Here is a 21,746-nt window from a genome sequence, read left to right on the forward strand (position 1 = left end):
TCGGACGACTGCCGTTTCGCGTCTGTTCGAGACACTTCCACAGGTCCACACTGGATGTGCCCCCTTCCCTACCACCTTCACATGTGACCCGACGAGGGAATAAAGAATTTTTGACACAGTTATTCCGGTGAGTGCCTTTCGATCTATCAAGTTTGCTATAGGTGACATCCATCATGGTCGTGATACTCCATTAGCCAGACACATGAATAATTTCCATAAAATGAGACTAGGCACACAAACCCCATAAGCCTACATACCACAACTCTAGTAAACCCTGATCAGTGAATTTTGCTTTTATACAGTCATGCCCCTCACCACTCTATTAAAAGGAGTTGTTTGAAGAGCCACATGTGAATGGCACAGCTGAGTGTATGATTAACTACAGCTCATTTACATGGTGTTCTTCAAAGCTACGTTTCTCAGAACTGTGGGGGTCCCATCGAGCAGATTTACAGCAAACGGAAAGTCATCTAGAATGCTGTATATAACCGCCCAGGCCACTCTGTATAATGTAAAAAAGACCTTTATTATACTCACCTAGGGGGTAGTCCAATCTGATGAGGCCTTGCTGCTCTTGGGTCCGGAGCCTCCTCTCTGCTACTATCACTGTCCTGCTTTTTCTCAGTCCCATGTAAATGATGCATCCTACATCTTAATAATCCTTTTAAGGCTGCGGTTATCCGGGTTGCTTGAGCACTGTTACGGTTGCTGCGAGCACTGGAGACTATGTCCAGATTTCTTGCTACTGCACATGTGCGAGCGCCAGAGACTAAGTCCTATCTTGGAGCCATTGCACATGTGCGGGTGACATCATCGCTGACACGAGGTCACATGTCTCTAACACCTTCTATGCCGATTGGTCGCTGGTCATGTGCTTGTGATGCCTTGCTCAGTGATAGGCCAGCATGACGTCACTCCTGTCGTTCTGGCAGCGGATTGGCTCTGGTGTCCTCCATCTTGGATGAGGCACAGAGTCTATATAAGACCCTGACACACGCCGCATGGCGCTCAGTCCTCTTGGTTCATGCATAAGAGTAGACGCTCTGTGCGCGTTCCTCTAGGCATTCCTCTGTCTATGCTAGGTGAGCGCTACCGGCAGGGTAGCGTTCTTATACCTTACAGCTTCGGCTGCTGTCCGTATCCTTACCTCTTAGGGGAGCGGACATAGGCAGGTGCCTGAGGCACATGGTCTGGCTGGGCCTTGTGGTTCGACTCGTAGGTGGACGTTGCCGCTAGGGTAACGTTCCTTATACTGCGTCTGGCAGTTGTTCGTATCCTCGCACACTAGGGGAGCGAACAGAGGTAGGAGCTTTGTGCGGCTTACGCTGCTGTTCGTCTCTTTTGCACCACTAGAAGAGCGGACCTAGGCAGGTGCCATATCTAGTGGTTCGTGTCCTCGCACACTAGTGGAGCGAACGCAGGTAGGAGCTTTGTGCGGCTTACGCTGCTGTTCGTCTCTTTTGCACCACTAGAAGAGCGGACCTAGGTAGGTGCCATTTCGCACACATTGCCTTTGTCTCTGTGATTATTAACAGAGATCATTCCACACACCCTCCAAGTAAGGGAGGAATTGCTTTACTTACTTATTATATCCATCTGTGAGTTAACAGAGGTATTGCACTCTGCCATAGTCTGCAGCAGAGTCTTTGCACGGTGGACCCTGACTGTCTGATACTCCTTTAGGTTCTTATCAGACAGCCCCCCGTAACAAGCACCTTGCTCTACCACACTTTTCTTTGTCGCTCCATTGGGAGACCCAGACAATTGGGTGTATAGGCTATGCCTCCGGAGGCCGCACAAAGTAATACACTAAAAGTGTAAAGCCCCTCCCCTTCTGCCTATACACCCCCCGTGCTCCCACGGGCTCCTCAGTTTTTTTGCTTTGTGCGAAGGAGGCAGACATGCACGCACAGCTCCACAGATTAGTCAGCAGCAGCTGCTGACTATGTCGGATGGAAGAAAAGTGGGCCCATATAGGGCCCCCAGCATGCTCCCTTCTCACCCCACTCTTGTCGGCGGTGTTGTTAAGGTTGAGGTATCCATTGCGGGTACGGAGGCTGGAGCCCACATGCTGTTTTCCTTCCCCATCCCCCTTAGGGCTCTGGGTGAAGTGGGATCCTATCGGTCTCCAGGCACTGAGACCGTGCTTCATCCACAACTCCTGAGGAGCCTGCTGGATAGGAGCCGGGTATCGTTCAGGGACATGGCCCTGCTACTTTAAGGTACTCTGTGTCCCCGTGGGGACCGCGCACAGCAACACTCCAGCATTGCTGGGTGTGCTAGTGCACCGGGGACCGCGGCGCTGCCGCGTTTGTGCCATTATACACTGCAGCGTCGCTGAGTGTGTTTGTGTATGGGGACTACCGCGCTGACCGCCGCTGCCATTGTTTTTTACTGAGGCGCGGCTGGGACTGTTAGTGCGCCGGGGACTCTGCGCCGGCCGCGCTTATACGGCGGCCGCGCTTATAACTCGAGTCCCCGGCTTTTGGGCCTAGTCTCTTTCTCTTCCCGCCCCCAGCCCTGCCAGTCAGGGGAAGGGCGGGACGCTGTACAGCACGGCAGCACTGAGGGCTGGAGCATGCTTTGCATACTCCACCCCCCTCACTGTGCACAGTGAGGCACCAGCTCCCGCACTTTCTGGGTCACGCCCACGGCTCCCTCCTCTCCTCAGGACGCCGGCAGCCATTCCTGTCAGCTCCTAGGACGCTGCAGAGGGGAGACAAACTCTGGGGGACCCAGGCAGGGATTCTGGTGGCCACACAACCGCTTTAAGCGGGCGGTAAGCAGCACCTGAGGTGCTGGCCCTACTTGTGCAAAAGTGTGATTATAGTTTATATGTTTTACAGGCTATACTTTACACTGTATGGTGCACAGTTGATTTCTGGCTATATACCCTGTTGTGTTGCTCAAAGGAGACAACAATATGGCGCCCACAAGAAGCAGGGGTGCCAAAACACAGGCTTACTATGCTGCCTGTGCCGCATGTACAACCTCGCTACCGGCAGGTTCCCCTGACCCTCATTGTGTGCACTGCTCGGTCCCTGTAGCACTTGCTCAGCCGGAGCCTCTGCTAAGGGGGGCCCAGGGGGAACAACCAGCTAACACTGTCCAGGTGACAGGGACGGAGTTTGCAGTTTTTACTGACAGACTTTCTGAGACTATGGCTAAAATACTAGAAGCTTTGCAGTCCAGACCGGTATCTCAGACCATGGGCACTGTGGAATCACTGCCCCCTAATTCCCCTCAGTCGGAACATCAATTTCCCTCCGGGGTGTCTCATAGATCCCAGGGTGAGGTCTCTGACACGGACCGCAGTCCCAGACCGCATAAGCGAGCTCGCTTGGAAATCCCCTCGACCTCATCACATTGTTCAGGGTCTCAGAGAGATGACTCTCTGTATGATGAAGCGGAGGTAGCCGATCAGGATTCTGATCCTGAGGCCGCTCTCAATCTTGATACTCCTGATGGGGACGCCATAGTGAATGATCTTATTGCGTCCATAAATAAGATGCTGGATATTTCTCCCTCAGCTCCTCCAGCAGAGGAGTCAGCCTCTCAGCAGGAGAAGTTCCGTTTCAGGTTCCCCAAGCGTACAGCGAGTATGTTTCTGGATCACTCCGACTTCAGAGAGGCAGTCCAGAAACACCGAGTTTGTCCAGATAAGCGTTTTTCCAAGCGCCTTAAGGATACACGTTCTCCCTTCCCCCCTGACGTGGTCAAGGGCTGGACTCAGTGTCCCAAGGTGGATCCTCTAATCTCCAGACTGGCGGCTAGATCCATAGTTGCAGTTGAAGATGGGGCTTCACTCAATGATGCCACTGCCAGACAGATGGAGCTCTGGTTGAAATCCATCTATGAGGCTATCGGCGCGTCTTTCGCTCCAGCATTCGCAGCAGTATGGGCACTCCAAGCTATCTCAGCGGGTCAAGCCCAAATTGACGCACTCACACGTACGTCTGCGCCGCAAGTGGCTTCCATAACCTCTCAAACGTCGGCATTTGCGTCCTACGCTATTAATGCTATCCTGGACTCTGCGAGCCGTACGGCGGTTGCAGCCGACAATTCGGTGGCATTACGCAGGGCCTTGTGGCTACGGGAATGGAAGGCAGATTCGATTGCCAAAAAGTGCTTAATCGGTTTGCCATTTTCTGGCGACCGTTTGTTTGGTGAAAGATTGGACGAAATCATAAAACAATCCAAAAGAAAGGAAACATCCTTACCCCAGGCCAAACCAAAATTACCCCAACAGAGGAGGGGACAGTCGAGGTTTCGGTCCTTTCGGGGTGCGGGCAGAGCCCAATTCTCCTCGTCCAAAAGGCCTCAGAAGGATCAGAGGAACTCCGATGCATGGCGGTCTAAGTCACGCCCTAAAAAGACCGCCGGAGGTGCCGCTACCAAGGCGGCTTCCTCATGACTTACGGCCGACTCACACCGCATCCTCGGTCGGTGGCAGGCTCTCCCTCTTCTGCGACACCTGGCTGCCACAGGTAAAAGACCGATGGGTGAGAGACATTCTGTCTCACGGTTACAGGATAGAGTTCAGCTCTCGTCCTCCGACTCGATTCTTCAGAACATCTCCGCCTCCCGAGCGAGCCGATGCTCTGCGGCAGGCGTTGGACACTCTGAAAGTAGAAGGAGTGGTGATCCCTGTTCCTCTTCAGCAACAGGGTCACTGTTTTTACTCCAACCTGTTTGTGGTTCCAAAGAAGGACGGGTCTTTCCGTCCTGTCCTGGACCTAAAACTGCTCAACAAACACGTAAAGACCAGGCGGTTCCGGATGGAATCCCTCCGCTCCGTCATCGCCTCAATGTCCCAAGGAGATTTCCTTGCATCGATCGATATCAAAGATGCTTATCTTCATGTTCCAATTGCTCCAGAGCATCAGCGCTTCCTGCGCTTCGCCATAGGAGACGAACACCTCCAGTTCGTGGCACTGCCGTTCGGCCTGGCGACAGCCCCCCGGGTTTTCACCAAGGTCATGGCTACAGTAGTCGCGGTCCTCCACTGCCAGGGTCACTCGGTGATCCCTTACTTAGACGATCTGCTGGTCAAGGCTCCCTCCCAAGAGGCATGCCAGCACAGCCTCAACGCTACTCTGGAGACTCTCCAGAGTTTCGGGTGGATCATAAATTTTCCAAAGTCAAATCTGACACCGGCCCAATCGCTGACATATCTTGGCATAGAGTTTCATACCCTCTCAGCGATAGTGAAGCTTCCGCTGAACAAGCAGCGTTCACTACAGACGGGGGTGCAATCTCTCCTTCAAGGTCAGTCACACCCCTTGAGGCGCCTCATGCACTTCCTGGGGAAGATGGTGGCAGCAATGGAGGCAGTCCCGTTCGCGCAGTTTCACCTGCGTCCTCTTCAATGGGACATCCTACGCAAATGGGACAGGAAACCGACGTCCCTCGACAGGAACGTCTCCCTCTCTCAGGCAACCAAAGCTTCCCTTCGGTGGTGGCTTCTTCCCACTTCATTATCGAAGGGGAAATCTTTCCTACCCCCATCCTGGGCGGTGGTCACGACGGACGTGAGTCTGTCAGGGTGGGGAGCAGTTTTTCTCCACCACAGGGCTCAGGGTACGTGGACTCAGCAAGAGTCCTCGCTTCAGATCAATGTTCTGGAGATCAGGGCAGTGTATCTGGCCCTAAAAGCGTTCCAGCAGTGGCTGGAAGGCAAGCAGATCCGAATTCAGTCGGACAACTCCACAGCGGTGGCATACATCAACCACCAAGGCGGGACACGCAGTCGGCAAGCCTTCCAGGAAGTCCGGCGGATTCTACTGTGGGTGGAAGCCACAGCCTCCACCATATCCGCAGTTCACATCCCAGGCGTAGAAAACTGGGAAGCAGACTTCCTCAGTCGCCAGGGCATGGACGCAGGGGAATGGTCCCTGCACCCGGACGTGTTTCAGGAGATATGTTGCCGCTGGGGCATGCCGGACGTCGACCTAATGGCGTCCCGGCACAACAACAAGGTACCGACGTTCATGGCACGGTCTCAAGATCCCAGAGCTATGGCGGCAGACGCCTTAGTTCAGGATTGGTCGCAGTTTCAGCTCCCTTATGTGTTTCCTCCGTTGGCACTGTTGCCCAGAGTGTTACGCAAGATCAGGGCCGACTGCCGCCGCGTCATCCTCGTCGCTCCAGACTGGCCGAGGAGGTCGTGGTACCCGGATCTGTGGCATCTCACGGTCGGCCAACCGTGGGCACTACCAGACCGACCAGACTTGCTGTCTCAAGGGCCGTTTTTCCATCTGAATTCTGCGGCCCTCAACCTGACTGTGTGGCCATTGAGTCCTGGATCCTAGCGTCTTCAGGATTATCTCAAGAGGTCATTGCCACTATGAGACCGGCTAGGAAACCAACGTCCGCCAAGATCTACCACAGGACGTGGAAAATTTTCCTGTCGTGGTGCTCTGCTCAGGGTTTTTCTCCCTGGCCATTTGCCTTGCCCACTTTTCTGTCCTTCCTTCAATCTGGTCTGGAAAAGGGTTTGTCGCTCGGCTCCCTTAAGGGACAAGTCTCAGCGCTCTCTGTGTTTTTCCAGAAGCGCCTAGCCAGACTTCCACAAGTACGCACGTTCCTGCAGGGGGTTTGTCACATCGTTCCTCCTTACAAGCGGCCGTTAGAACCCTGGGATCTGAACAGGGTGCTGATGGCTCTTCAGAAACCACCATTCGAGCCAATGAGGGATATTTCTCTCTCACGCCTTTCGCAGAAAGTGGTTTTCCTAGTAGCAGTCACTTCACTTCGGAGAGTGTCTGAGCTAGCAGCGTTGTCGTGCAAAGCCCCTTTCCTGGTGTTTCACCAGGACAAGGTGGTTCTGCGTCCGGTTCCGGAATTTCTCCCTAAGGTGGTATCCCCCTTTCATCTCAATCAGGATATCTCCTTACCCTCTTTTTGTCCTCATCCAGTTCACCAATGTGAAAAGGATTTGCACTTGTTAGATCTGGTGAGAGCACTCAGACTCTACATTTCTCGTACGGCGCCCCTGCGCCGCTCGGATGCACTCTTTGTCCTTGTCGCTGGCCAGCGTAAAGGGTCACAGGCTTCCAAATCAACCCTGGCTCGGTGGATCAAGGAACCAATTCTCGAAGCTTACCGTTCTGCTGGGCTTCCGGTTCCCTCAGGGCTGAAGGCCCATTCTACCAGAGCCGTGGGTGCGTCCTGGGCTTTGAGGCACCAGGCTACGGCTCAGCAGGTGTCAGGCGGCTACCTGGTCGAGCCTGCACACTTTCACGAAACACTATCAGGTGCATACCTGTGCTTCGGCGGATGCCAGCCTAGGTAGACGAGTCCTTCAGGCGGCGGTTGCCCACCTGTAGGAAGGGGCCGTTTTACGGCTCTATTACGAGGTATTATTTTACCCACCCAGGGACTGCTTTTGGACGTCCCAATTGTCTGGGTCTCCCAATGGAGCGACAAAGAAGAAGGGAATTTTGTTTACTTACCGTAAATTCCTTTTCTTCTAGCTCCAATTGGGAGACCCAGCACCCGCCCCTATTTTTTTGTGTACACATGTTGTTCATGTTGAATGGTTTCAGTTCTCCGATATTCCTTCGGATTGAATTTACTTTAAACCAGTTTATAATTTTTTCCTCCTTCTTGCTTTTGCACCAAAACTGAGGAGCTCGTGGGAGCACGGGGGGTGTATAGGCAGAAGGGGAGGGGCTTTACACTTTTAGTGTATTACTTTGTGCGGCCTCCGGAGGCATAGCCTACACACCCAATTGTCTGGGTCTCCCAATTGGAGCTAGAAGAAAAGGAATTTACGGTAAGTAAACAAAATTCCCTTCTTTCCTTCCACTCAACTTTCCATTATTCTGCTGAGATACAGCACTCTGTGAACAGCCAGTTTCTTTAGCAATGACCTTTTGTGGCTTACCCTCCTAGTGGAGTGTGTCAATAATTGCCTTCTGAACATTTGTCAAGTCAGCAGTCTTCCCCATGATTGTGTAGCCTACTGAACCAGCCTAAGGGACTATTTTAAATGCTTAGGAAGCCTTTGCAGATGTTTTGTGTTGAGAAAAGCAAAGAACAAGGGAGCATTCAAAGGCTGGTTTATAAAATTGTAACAACTTTATTTAAATACAAAAGTTTATAAAAGAATCCAGATTTTTCAAAATTACAAAATGGTGGTGCTAGATATTACAGTGGGTCGTCTGGCAGATGTTTTGTGGTAATTATTCTAATTTTCTGAGATAATGACTTTTGGGTTTTCATTGGCTGTAAGCCATAATCATCAACATTAACAGAAATAAACACTTGAAATAGATCACTCTGTGTGTAATGACTCTATATAATATATGCGTTTCCCTTTTTGTATTAAAAAACTGAAATAAATTAACTTTTTGATGATATTCTAATTTATTGAGATGCACTTGTACACCCCCCCCCCCCTCACCCTCTCCCCATACGGTCTCCATATATACTTCCCCCTCGCCCCATACTGTCTCCATTGTGACGATGTGGGCCCCGTGTGTATGGGGGACCACGTGTCAGGTAGCAGGATTAAAGCCTGCCAGAGCAATTTGTCACTTTAACAGCCCATATGTTTATTAACAGCTCCATAAAACAATACTAGGTCACATAACATAAAGATGCCATTCCTTGGCTTTCTCCTCAAAGACCAACACATTATATAAAGTCCAAACACTATTGGATTTCCACACAGGTGTCCCTGACCCTTGTCAGTATTCAGACACTGGTTTCAATCCTGGTTACCTTCCTCTGAAGGTGGCTAGTGTCCTTACCAGGTTCCCTTTACACATGGACTTTAAAGCCCATACCTTCTCCAGAAGGTCTTCTTAGCAGAGCGAACACCCTGCTTCTGCTCTCACCCTCTGCAGCACACACACTGATAGTCTAGAGCCATTCTCTCCTAGACTGCACTAGACACCCTGCTCCAGTTCAGAAACACAGGATTGATTTAACCCTTGGAGTCACACCCACAGGTGGAAGGAGTGTATAATCAGCCTCACACACCCTTCCATGACTCTGCATGTAATGCAATCCTGTGGAACCACAGGTCCCAGCCAATACTCACATTACAGAGCACCAACGCTTCTGCAAAACATATCGGCCATTTATAATACAGCCGGTTGATGTCTCACACGATATATACTTCCCCCCTCACACCATACTGTCTCCATATATACTTATTCCCTCACCTAATATGTGTTCCTCTTCTGTGTCTTCAGCTCCAATGAGCACTTACCGCCAGTGCTATTTGCCACATCAGAGGTGCTGATGAGTGACATCAGCAGTGTGATCAGGTCAGTTGATCACACTGGTTGCCCTCAGTAGTGTCAGCATTCAGGTATTTAATTGTACTTGTGCCTGAAAGACACTAATACAGTTGTGTGGTGAATACATTTTCCAGTTTGGGGCTCCCTCTTGTGGTCAGTGCTGGTGGTGCAGTTGATTTTTGGAATGAAAGCCACACACCTGCAGTGGACTGGCAATCAGGGTCAGATTGGGATTATATAACTGCATAGTTTTCTCTTGTTACTTGCTGGTGCTGAATGGTCTCCTGTGTGTTAAGGACATTCTGTAACCAGCCCTGCTCACTACCAGAACTCCTCTCAGATAAGTGGTCTTTGTACCTCTGCTGTTTGTTTTCCACTTTCTTGTTGCTTTTTTCTGCTTTGATACTAATGCTTGATTTCTATTTGGTTTGTGTGGAGGTCTTGGTGGAATGGGATCATTCCCTGCTGGGAGTGTCTGTATACTTAGCTCCATGATTCTGCAAGGTATTGTGTTTGTTATGCTGGGTATTAATTCAGTCCCTCATCTGTATTAGTGTTTTTGGATCCCAGTAACATTTGAGTAGTGATACAGTGGGGGAGAGGTTGTGTGACCTCAGGATTTTTCCATATCAGAAGTGCTGGTATTTATAAGGGTTTTTTACGGTTGCAGACAGCGCTTCTTCCTATCCTTTCCTATAAAGATAGTTTGGGCCTCACCTTTGCTGAATCTGTCTTTTCTAGCTTTGTATTGTGTTTTTCTATATCACCATAGCGTTTACATGTGGGGGGCTATCTATCTATCTTTGGGAACTGCTCCAAGGCAGATTAGCTTTCTTTTATCTCTATCTGTGAGAATATTTAGTTCTCCGGCTGTGTCGAGACGACTAAGTCATCGTAGGCTCATCCCACGGCTACTTTTAGTTGTGTGTCAGGATTAGGTCTGCAATCCATTAAGGTTCCAGCCACTCTGTTACCATTTGGGATTCCGCATTTTTTGATCCTCTTCGGTCCCTGAATCATAACACAGCTGATCACAAGGGGTCGCGAGCTGCACTTTCTCTGAGAATAATCAGCTCCTATTCCAGGGGGCGGCAAAATGCAGCTGCCGGGGAGACTCGGGGGTGCCCCCCTGACAGCTTCATCTGGGGCACATGCCCTGCAAGCTCCCCGCAAGATACGCCTCTGCCCAGTGGTACTGTGCAATGTATATATACAGATACTGAGGATTACACTCAGTATACAGGACAGGCGAAGTGGTACTGTGCAGTGTGTATATATACAGAATAATACAGATACTGAGGATTACACCCAGTATACAGGACAGGCAAAGTGGTACTGTGTGTTGTGTATATATACAGAATAATACAGATACTGAGGATTACACCCAGTATACAGGACAGGAGAAGTGGTGTGCGGGAGGTACACAATACAGAGGAAAAAATAATATATAAATATGACAATCTTTATTCTAGTACAATATACAAAAAAACCCCTCAAATCTATTCTCCCCAAAATAAGGGCAGAACTAAGACAAATGTGGGGTAGGAATACTGCACAGGCGATTAGATTACAGTACAAGCAATAGCAGAAAGAAAGTACAATACTGTATCCACAAATCCAAATTGATATACATGCTATACAGTATATATTGTACTGTAAAATGGAATACTGTATACCAGAGGTCTCAAACACGGGGTCCGCGGGCCGCATGCGGCCCCTGAGGCTTCTTTTTACGGCCCGCAGACCCCGTGATGATCGCAGCTCTATGCTGGGAGCCGGCACCAGTGTGACGCCCTGAACTAGCCAGGTAGTCACAGTTAGCACCCGCACAACACCTGTCCCCTAAAAAGGTGTCATCAGCCAACCAGTAAACCTTAGCCACGCGTCTCAGAGCTTGATTGACACACCAGGGGGCGGAGCCAGGGAGTTGGCCACACCCACCGAGGAGTTCAGAGGGCCTGAGGCGGGAAACCAGTGAGATCAGTTTGAGAGTTGAGTGAAGGAGGACAGGCCTGTGTGATAGGCCTGTAACAGACTGAAAGGTGCCAGGGTTGGAGCCCGGGCACCTTTGGCTAGGAGGCATACAGTGGCCTCAGCCTGCAGGAGCTTGGAAGATGGCTCGGTGGAACCGTGGTGGACCGGGACAGGATAGTGGCCCGCCGGTACCAACCCGGGGAACCGACTCAGAAACCGGAACACAGAGGGGGGTACTCAGACCCTGAAACGAGGTCCAGAAGCCACTGGACTGAGTTAATTAACTGATTGTGGTCTGAGCTATAGGTCCTTTCCCACCCAAAGTCCCGACTGAAGAACACAGCCCAACGAGGGGGATAGAAAGCCACTGCACAGGCAGAGAGATCCCACGGGCCAGCGTCTGCGGGCAGAAGGGCTCTCCCAACATCCACAAAGCTGGGGAGCGGACTTTCGATGCTGAAGCGCAGGTAGCCCACATACACACAACACGGGGCAGGAGCAAGGCAGAGACCACCATCAACTTGGTTTACCTGAGAGTCATGTGTGTTACTAATCATGAGTACAAAAGTGCCCTCCGGCCGCGCACCTTCCTGCACCACCCAACAAACCCCAACGGGTCCCGGGGCCACCACCCCTGCCCACGGAGGGGTTAACATTTTGCTACGTAACATCTTCCCCCAGGTGCCCAGTAACCGCAGCGGTGGTGTCCACCTTTACCACAACCCGTGGGTGGCATCACAAACTCAGACACGGCTCCGGCCGTACACCTACGTCCCCTAAAACCGCCAGCCCCCCTTTCAGATCGAAGTGGACCACGGGGCCCCCGGGTCCGGAGACGCTCGAACCATCCACCAGCAAGCCTGGATCCGAGCGGCTTGGTCACGGCCAAGCCCGGGGCGGTACACATCGACTCTTCTGGCGTCACGAACAGGATACTTACCCATTCACTTACCTAGTGAAGTGTGCCTTGTACGGAAGTCAGCGGTGATCCGTTGTGAAGTTTCTGAAATCCGCCATCTTGCTGCCATCTTTTGGCACGAAGATTCCCGCCAGAGTCTTCTTCCCCGCAGAAAGGGCGCGAAAGTTGAAGCCCCACCCCCTGGGAACACAGCCATAAATCAAAGATGGAAGTCGAAAAACTAAACTGACCGGCCGAAGAAGAGGGTGCTGCGAAAAGACCAAGGGGGAGCAGATGGGAGATTTCTGCTCCTGAACCCGATGCCGGCCCCGCGCCGACTGCTGGAGCGGCAGCGCCTGCAGGGGAAGCAGCTGACGAGGAAGCTGCAACTTCTGCTCTGGTCGCAGGAGCAGTGGACTCCAAGGTTCCGGTGGTGACTCCCTGTGCAGCAGCTGGTGGTGACCCGCCTGCCGCAGGAAGAATGTCGGCCCCAGCAGTCCGCCCGGCCGCGACGGGAACGGCGCCCAGCTCAGAAGACCCTGTAGTCACCAGCTCCGAGTCGGAGATGACAGATGGCAGCAGCTCAGGGGATGATACGCAGTCCGTCTCCGAGGATGAGGCCCTGCTCGTCATCGGCGTCTTCGGAGACATGATGGTAGCAATCTGCAGGTACTGCAGGCAGCCGGGGCACTTTGCGGGTACGTGCCCTGAGAATGGCCGGCCCTGAAGGGGCCAGAGATCGCCGCAAGTTTTGAAGTTGATGTTCCTGTTTTAAAATTTGATATAGACAAGGCTGAGAACTAGCAGGCCACCCAAAAACTATTGGGCTTGTAAATAATCCCGGACCACCCTTTCAGGTCCTACAGTCTCCGGAGAGGCTGGTTGGAGGAAGGGCCTGCGGCAGAGTAGGCCGAGGTCCTGTCGCCATGCAGACTGGTGACTACCCTCGAAGTGGACCATGGGGCCCCTGGGTCTGGAGACACTCGAGCCACCCACCAGCGAGCCCGGATCCGAGCGGCTCGGTCACGGCCGAGACCGGGGCGGTACACCAGCAGGCACGGTTTTACTACAGTTGAATCATTTGCGGTGCTGCGCAGAGGAGCTGTCTGCACTACACTAATGGATGACTCGTCCAATCAGATGCAAGGAGGTGATGTCGCTGTATGACGCCACGTTCTTGCATCTGACCGGCGGTAGCCATTGGTATAGCGCTCAGAGCTCCTCTGCGCGGCACCCGCAAATGATTCAACTGTAATAAAACCCTTCCTACCGACGCTGGCTCCCAGCATAGAGCTGCGATTGTCACAGGTATGTGCCCACGATCAGGATCCGCTGTGTCCTGGACTTAAAACATTACTTTTTTTGCCAGTAAAAATGATATATGTTGTGAATACATTTGGACTGGATTTCAGTTTGGGGCTCCCTCTTGTGGTCAGTGCTGGTAGTGAAGTTGGCTTACTGAATAGAAACCAGACAGCTGGGGATGATTGGCAATCAAGTGGTTCTGACTGGGCTTATATAACTGAGTAGTGTTCTCTTATTCCTTGCCAGTGCTCAATGTTGTCTCCTGTGTGCTAAGGACACTCTGAAGCCAGCCCTTCCTTCTGTGTCTACCAGAACTACTTTCAGATAAGTTTTGTCTTTGTACCTCTGCTGGTGGTTCCCACTTTTTTGTTGTTTTTTCTATTTAGGTATAAAGGCTTATTCCTTGATTTTGCCGCCTGTTTGAAGTTCTGGGTGGAGTTGGATCATTCCCTGCTGGGAATGTCTGTGTACCTTGCTCCATATTCTGTTATGTATTTTGTTTTGTCATGCTTGGTACTAATTTCAGTCCCTCCACTATATTAGTATTTGTTTAGACTCCAGTAACACCAGAGTCCTGATATAGTGGGGGAGAGTCCGTGTGGGCTCAGTATTTTTCCATATCAGGCATGTTGGTTCTTTATCTAGGGTATTGCACGGCTGCAGACAGTGCTCTTTTCTGTCCTTTACTATTTAGCTAGTTTGGGCCTCATCTTTGCTTTGCTGTTTTCTACCTGTGTATTGTGTTTTCCTACATCATCATCATCTTTACATGTGGGGGGCTATCTATATCTTTGGGGACTGCTCCTAGGCAGATTAGTCTTTCCTGTATTTCTCTGTGTAATAATTAGTTCTCCGGCTGTGTCGAGGCGACCAGGTCATCGTAGGCACGTCCCATGGCTACTTCTAGTTGTGTGTTAAGGCCACTTTACATGCAGCGACATCGCTAGCGATGTCGCTGCCGATCACATCCGTCTCCGTCGGTTGTGCATCACAGGCAAATTGCTGCCCGTGGCGCACAACATCGCTAACACCCGTCACACGTACTTACCTGCCTAGCGATGTCGCAGTATTCATCTCGGATACGGAGGAGGTCATCACCGATAAACCACAACAACACATCCAACACATAAAACGGGAGCTCTGTCACTGGGACTTGGCTAGGGTAGGTGCCAGGGTGGCCATCATGAGGTATGGGACGTCTTGCCCACTAGTTCAGCAACACGGGAGGTGGGGCACCTGCAGGTTAAGTTAGGAGCGATCTCTCACACACAACTCAGTTAGCTCCAGGCGTGGACAGCAACAGGTCGGACCAGGAACAGACGTCAGTCAGAAGTGACAAGCACAGAAAGGGGCCCGTGGTCCAGAGCTGGAGGCTTGACCTGGGTTCTCAGGAAGAAGGGGGATCCCAGGGTTCATGGGGAGTGCAGCAGGCACCCGTGACCCGTTCCATGGCCCAGGAGCTGGGGTAGAGAGAAGACCACCAGAAAGGACATACAGAAGGAAAACACCAACCTTGACCTATGAACTGTCCAGGATCAGCTGGAGCCCATCACAGCGGGACACGGCACTCCAAAGGCGGTGTGACTTCAGTGAGTAAAGAACTTGAACTGCACCCTCTCTTCGTCGTTCCATCATTGCCGGCGCTCCCATCATTGTGCCCCAGCGCCATAGGTGACTACTACTCCCAACATCCTCCCTGGGGCCTGAGCTCTGCCTGTGGAGAGCTGTACCATCTGAGCTGTGAGAGAGGACATCCTGCAGCAGTGGCTAATACTGGCTGCACACCACAGGTGGCGTCATGAATAACTACTCCCATCATCCCCATCTTTATTGACACCGCCGGGGTAATGGAACCGGGCCAGGCCGCTGTGACATCCCAAACCTACTCCGTCTCGGTGACAAGTAGCCCCCCAAGACCCCACGGGCGCCTCACCATGAGTTGTAAACTTCTTGATTATGTTGCACACCATGGACAAAAGAAAGACAAAAGACATGTAATCTTGAGATTGTTGATGTTTTTAACAATTTTGATTATCAGGTTACCAGACAGCTATCTTCTCTTTCTGTTCTCCGTTCTTAAGCTGGTGTCACACACAGCGACAACGACGTCGCTGCTACGTCACCATTTTCTGTGACGTTGCAGCGACGTCCCGTCGCTGTCGCTGTGTGTGACATCCAGCAACGACCTGGCCCCTGCTGTGAGGTCGCCGGTCGTTGCTGAATGTCCAGCTTCATTTTTTGGTCGTCACTCTCCCGCTGTGACACACACATCGCTGTGTGTGACAGCGAGAGAGCGACGAAATTAAGCGAGCAGAGGGAGCAGGAGCCGGCGTCTGGCAGCTGCGGTAAGCTGTAACCAGCGTAAACATCAGGTAACCAAGGGAAGACCTTTCCCTGGTTACCCGATATTTACCTTCGTTACCAGCCTCCGCTCTTGCTGCCAGCGCCGGCTCCTGCTCTGTGCACATGTGGCTGCAGTACACACCAGGTAATTAACCCGATGTATACTGTAGCAAGGAGAGCAAGGAGCCAGTGCTAAGCAGTGCGCGCGGCTCCCTGCTCTCTGCACTGTGACATGTAGCTGCAGCACACATCGGGTTAATGAACCCGATGTGTACTGTATCTAGGAGAGCAAGGAGCCAGCGCTAAGCGCGGCTCCCTGCTCTCTGCACATGTAGCACAGCGACGTTATGATCGCTGCTTCTGCTGTGTTTGACAGCTAAGCAGCGATCATAACAGCGACTTACAAGGTCGCTGTTACGTCACCGAAAATGGTGACGTAACAGCGACGTCGTTGTCGCTGTCGCTTAGTGTGAACCCAGCTTTAACATAATGCAAAGATTGACTAAATCAAACCCAAATACACTCCCTTATAATGACATAAATACACTTCAAATGATTGACAATTCATACTGTGCTAACTCATATTCAGTTTCATTATCCACTAGTCCTTACAGAAGAAGCCTGTTTTTCAAATCTGAAATATCAGTTTAAGTGGTACTAACTGTTGGAATGCTTCCACATATCCCAGCAATTCTGAAAATGTTTTATCTAGATACTTTATACTTCATGATAGTGATACATTTAGGTTGCTACATTTTGTATTAATTGATGTAAATATAAAAAATTTAGAAAAATTAGCAATTTTCAAACTTTGACTTTTATGCGGTATAACAAATAGCCTAACACACAAAATATAATAAACTACAGAGTATAGGTATAAAAAAGAAAAAAATGAAGTATATAAATAGCCAAATTTAGTTTATTCATTAAAAAATAACAGAAATAAATAAATACCACCTATGAAGTGCAGGAACAACCATACCATGTGAATGAATATGTTTAGCACTGGCCAATAATAATAGATACCTGACGCCTTCTAGTAGTGTTCCCCAACTACAGTTCTCAGGAGCCACCAGTAGGGCATGTATTCAGGATTTCCTTAGTATTGCACAGGTAACTTATTCACCAGCATAGTTGATAATTCAAACACCTGAGCAAAAACTGGGCGGTATTAGAGCAGTATTGCACCAGGCTATATTACAGCTGTTTAAACCAAGCGGTATTAGAACAGTATTGCATCAAGCGGTATTAGAGCAGTATTACCATAGGATACATTAGAGCTCTTTGCACCAGGCAGTGTTAGACCAGTATTGCACCAGCCTATATTAAAGCTGTTTCCACCAGGTGGTATTAGGGCAGTGTGCACCAGGCTATATTAGAGATGTTTGCACCAGGCGGTATTAGGGCAGTGTGCACCAGCCCATATTAGAGATGTTTGCACCAGGCGGTATTAGGGCAGTGTGCACCAGCCTATATTAGAGCTGTTTCCACCAGGTGGTATTAGGGCAGTGTGCACCAGGCTATATTAGAGATGTTTGCACCAGGCGGTATTAGGGCAGTGTGCACCAGGCTATATTAGAGATGTTTTCACCAGGCGGTATTACAGCTGTTTGCACTAAGGCTATGTGCCCACGCTGCGGATTTTGCCGCGGATTTGCCGCGGATTTCCCGAAAATCTGCAGCAGCGGCACTTCCAAGCCATTTCAATGGCATTTTGGAAATGCTGTGTCCATGCTGCGGATTTTTCCGCTGCGGATTTGCCGCGGATTTTGATCCGGAAAAATCTGCAGCATGTCAATTGTTTGGTGCAGATTTGGTGCGGATTTTTGGTTTTGAATGGGGAAAAAAAAAAATCCGCATCAAAATCCGCGGTAAATCCGCGGCAAATCCGCGGGTGCGGATTTGCCGCGAAAGTCGCGGATTTTCAGGCAGAAAAATCCGCAGGTACATTCTACCGTGGACACATAGCCTAATAGTTATTAGGGCACTGTACACCAGTATGCATGAGGCTATATTCAGAGCTGTTTGTATCAGGCGGTATTAGACCAGTATTGTACTAGGCTATATTACAGCTGTTTGCACTAGGCGGTATTAGATCTTCTTGCACCAGGAAGAAATAGACCAGTATTGCACTAGGCTATATTACAGCTGTTTGCATCAGGCAGTAGTAAACAAGTATTGCATCAGGCTCTATTAGAGTTATTTGCATCATGCGGTATTACAGCCAGGGCTGTATTTTGCCTTCGTGCTGCCCTAGGCACTTTAAGTGGTCGCGCCCCTTAGTGACAACGTAACACTATGAGTTTTCGCACACGACATCTGTTTAAGACCGATCTACTCTGTAAGAAACTCGAAAAAGTATCAATGAGAAACGAAGGGCACTAACCCCCCCCCCCCAATGGGGATCACCACAGGCACATCAAAACATAGCATGAGTATAAAATATTCCCACCACACCGTCCCCACTTATATACTGTGACTGTCACACTGCCACTAATAAACTACACACTGCCCTCCCTTATAAATTATACCCACCACACCTTCCTCAATTATGAAATATGATCTGCACATTGACCTCACATCATGTTGCCCCCTCCTCACAATGTCCCATGCATGCTGCTCCCTCCTCACAATGTCCCATGCATGCTGCTCCCTCCTCACAATGTCCCATGCATGCTGCCCCCTCCTCACAATGTCCCATGCATACTGCCCCCTCCTCACAATGTCCCATGCATGCTGCCCCCTCCTCACAATGTCCCATGCATGCTGCCCCCTCCTCACAATGTCCCATCCATGCTGCTCCATGTCCCATGCATGCTGCCCCCCTCCTCAGTGTCCCATGCATGCTGCTCCCTCCTCACAATGTCCCATGCATGCTGCCCCCTCCTCACAGTTTCCCATGCATGCTGCCCCCTCCTCACAATGTCCCATACATGCTGCCCCTTCTCACAATGTCCCATGCATGCTGCTCCCTCCTCACAATGTCCCATGCATGCTGCCCCCTCCTCACAATGTCCCATGCATGCTGCCCGCTCCTCACAATGTCCCATGCATGGTGCTCCCTCCTCACAATGTCCCATGCATGCTGCCCCCTCCTCACAGTGTCCCAAGCATGGTGCTCCCTCCTCACAATGTCCCATGCATGCTGCCCCCTCCTCACAATGTCCCATGCATGCTGCCCCCTCCTCACAATGTCCCATGCATGCTGCCCCCTCCTCACAATGTCCCATGCATGCTGCTCCCTCCTCAGTGTCCCATGCATGCTGCCCCCTCCTCACAATGTCCCATGCATGCTGCTCCCTCCTCACAATGTCCCATGCATGCTGCCCCTCCTCACAGTGTCCCTTGCATGCTGCTCCCTCCTCACAGTGTCCCATGCATGCTGCCCACTCCTCACAATGTCCCATGCATGCTGCCCTCCCCTCACAATGTCCCATGCATGCTGCCCCCTCCTCAGTGTCTCATGCATGCTGCCCCCTCCTCACAGTGTCCCATGCATACTGCCTCCTCCTCACAATGTCCCATGCATGCTGCCCCCTCCTCACAACCTCCTCACAATGTCCCATGCATGCTGCCCCCTCCTCACAATGTCCCATGCATGCTGCCCCTCTCCATGAGCTCCTAATGCTGCCTTCCTCTTTTCCATAATGACACCTCCATGCTGCCCCATTCATCATACTTAGACCTCCACACTAACGCTTATGCTGAGACACCCCCCCCACACATACACACTACCCCACTCTTGATATTGACTCCCCTACATTGCTCCACTCCATACTGAGCCCACACATGCTGCCCCTTCTCCATAATGAGCTCCCAATGCTGCCCCCCTCTCATTCTGAGTCCTTACACTACCCCCATCGATTTTGTCATTGCACTATCCCTCAACCCTTGTCCTCTGTCTCTAGCATTTGCCCCTCTCTGCCATTCCCCCAGCAGCAGCCTCTCTCCCCCGCCTTCTGCAGCAGCCTCTCCCCCAGCATCAGCCTCTCTTCCCCAGCCCCCCCAGCATCAACCTCTCTCCCTCCAGCGTCCCCCAGCATCAGCCTCTCTCCCCCCAGCCTCCCCCAGCATCAGCCTCTCTCCCCCAGCTTTCCCCAGCATCAGCCTCTCTCCCCCAGCTTCCCCCAGCATCAGCCTCTCTCCCCCAGCTTCCCCCAGCATCAGCCTCTCTACCCCCAGCATCAGCCTCTCTGCCCCCAGCATCAGCCTCTCTTCTCCCAGCCTCCCCCAGCATCAGCCTCTCTCCTCCCAGCCTCCCCCCTCCCAGCCTCCCCCAGCATCAGCCTCCCCCCTCCCAGCCTCTCCCAGCATCAGCCTCCCCCAGCATCAGCCTCTGTCCTCCCAGCCTCCCCCAGCATCAGCCTCTCTTCTCCCAGCCTCCCCCAGCATCAGCCTCCCTCCTCCCAGCCTTCCCCAGCATCAGCCTCCCCCTCCTAGCCCCCCCCAGCATCAGCCTCTCTCCCAGCCTCCCTCAGCATCAGCCTCTCTCCTCCGAGCCTCCCGCAGCATGAGCCTCTCCCAGCATCAGCCTCCCTCAGCATCAGCCTCTTTCCTCCCAACCTCCCCCAGCATCAGCCTCTCTCCTCCCAGCCTCTCTCTTCCCAGCCTCCCCCAGCATCAGCCTCTCTCCTCCCAGCCTCCCCCAGCATCGGCCTCTCTCCTCCCAGCCTCCCCCAGCATCGGCCTCTCTCCTCCCAGCCTCCCCCAGCATCGGCCTCTCTCCTCCCAGCCTCCCCCAGCATCGGCCTCTCTCCTCCCAGCCTCCCCCAGCATCGGCCTCTCTCCTCCCAGCCTCCCCCAGCATCGGCCTCTCTCCTCCCAGCCTCCCCCAGCATCGGCCTCTCTCCTCCCAGCCTCCCCCAGCATCGGCCTCTCTCCTCCCAGCCTCCCCCAGCATCGGCCTCTCTCCTCCCAGCCTCCCCCAGCATCGGCCTCTCTCCTCCCAGCCTCCCCCAGCATCGGCCTCCCTCATCCCAGCCTCCCTCTTCCCCTCTTCCCAGCTTCCCCCAGCATCAGCCTCCCTTAGCATCAGCCTCCCTCCTCCCAGCCTCCCCCAGCATCAGCCTCCCCCCTCCCAGGCTCCCCCAGCATCAGCCTCCCCCAGCATCAGCCTCCCTCCTCCCTGAATCCCCCAGCATCAGCCTCCCTCCTCCCAGAATCCCCCAGCATCAGCCTCTCTCCTCCTAGCCTCCCCCAGCATCAGCCTCCCCCCTCCTAGCCTCCCCCAGCATCAGCCTCCCCCAGCATCAGACTCTCTCCTCCCAGCCTCCCCCAGTATCAGCTTCTCTTCCCCCAAGTCTCCCCCAATATCAGCCTCTCCCCCCACCACATGCGCAGATCTCCAGTCTGCATTAGAGACACCCCCACGCTCCTTATGAATCTTCAGCTCTGCGAGCACTTACCTGCTCCAGGGCTCACAGTCATCTTCCTGGCTCACGTGAGTATCCTCTTCTGACACCGGCTTCCATCTCGGCGTCCTCTGCGGCTTCCTGCTGTGAGCTCTGCATGTGAAATCCACACAGCATTGGACGCAGCACAGAGGAAGGAGCTGATTGGCGCGCCTGTGACCCCGGAAGTGCAGACGCCGGCAGTTCCGGGGTCAATCAGCTCTCTGTGCCCGGCCGCCGCAGTTTGTCTGCATTTGCGTCTTAATTGATGCGGATACAAATAAATGGAGGTGTGCCTCTCCCCCCTCCGAAAATACAGCGGATTTAATGGATATGTAAAAAAAATAAAAAATTTTTTTACTGCTAGAAGGTGCCGCCCCCCGCATCCTGCCGCCCCAGGCACGGGACCACGGGTGCCTAATGGTAAATACGGCCCTGATTACAGCTGTTTGTACCAGGAGGAATTAGGCAGTGTGCACCAGGCTATATTAGAATATTAGAACTGTCTGTACCAGGAGGTATTAGAGTTTTTTGCGCCAGGTGGTATTAGAGTTGTTTACCCCATGTGGTATTAGAGCTGTAAAT

General features: G+C 52.1%; 1 protein-coding gene across 2 annotated transcripts in view; it reads left to right on the forward strand.

The window, feature by feature from the left end:
• OLFML2B (olfactomedin like 2B) overlaps nucleotides 1–21,746 on the forward strand; it is a 659,606-nt gene that overhangs the window by 457,541 nt on the left and 180,319 nt on the right. The window lies entirely within an intron of this gene.

The sequence above is a fragment of the Anomaloglossus baeobatrachus genome, chromosome 8 (assembly GCF_048569485.1).
Source record: "Anomaloglossus baeobatrachus isolate aAnoBae1 chromosome 8, aAnoBae1.hap1, whole genome shotgun sequence".
Taxonomy (NCBI): domain Eukaryota; kingdom Metazoa; phylum Chordata; class Amphibia; order Anura; family Aromobatidae; genus Anomaloglossus; species Anomaloglossus baeobatrachus.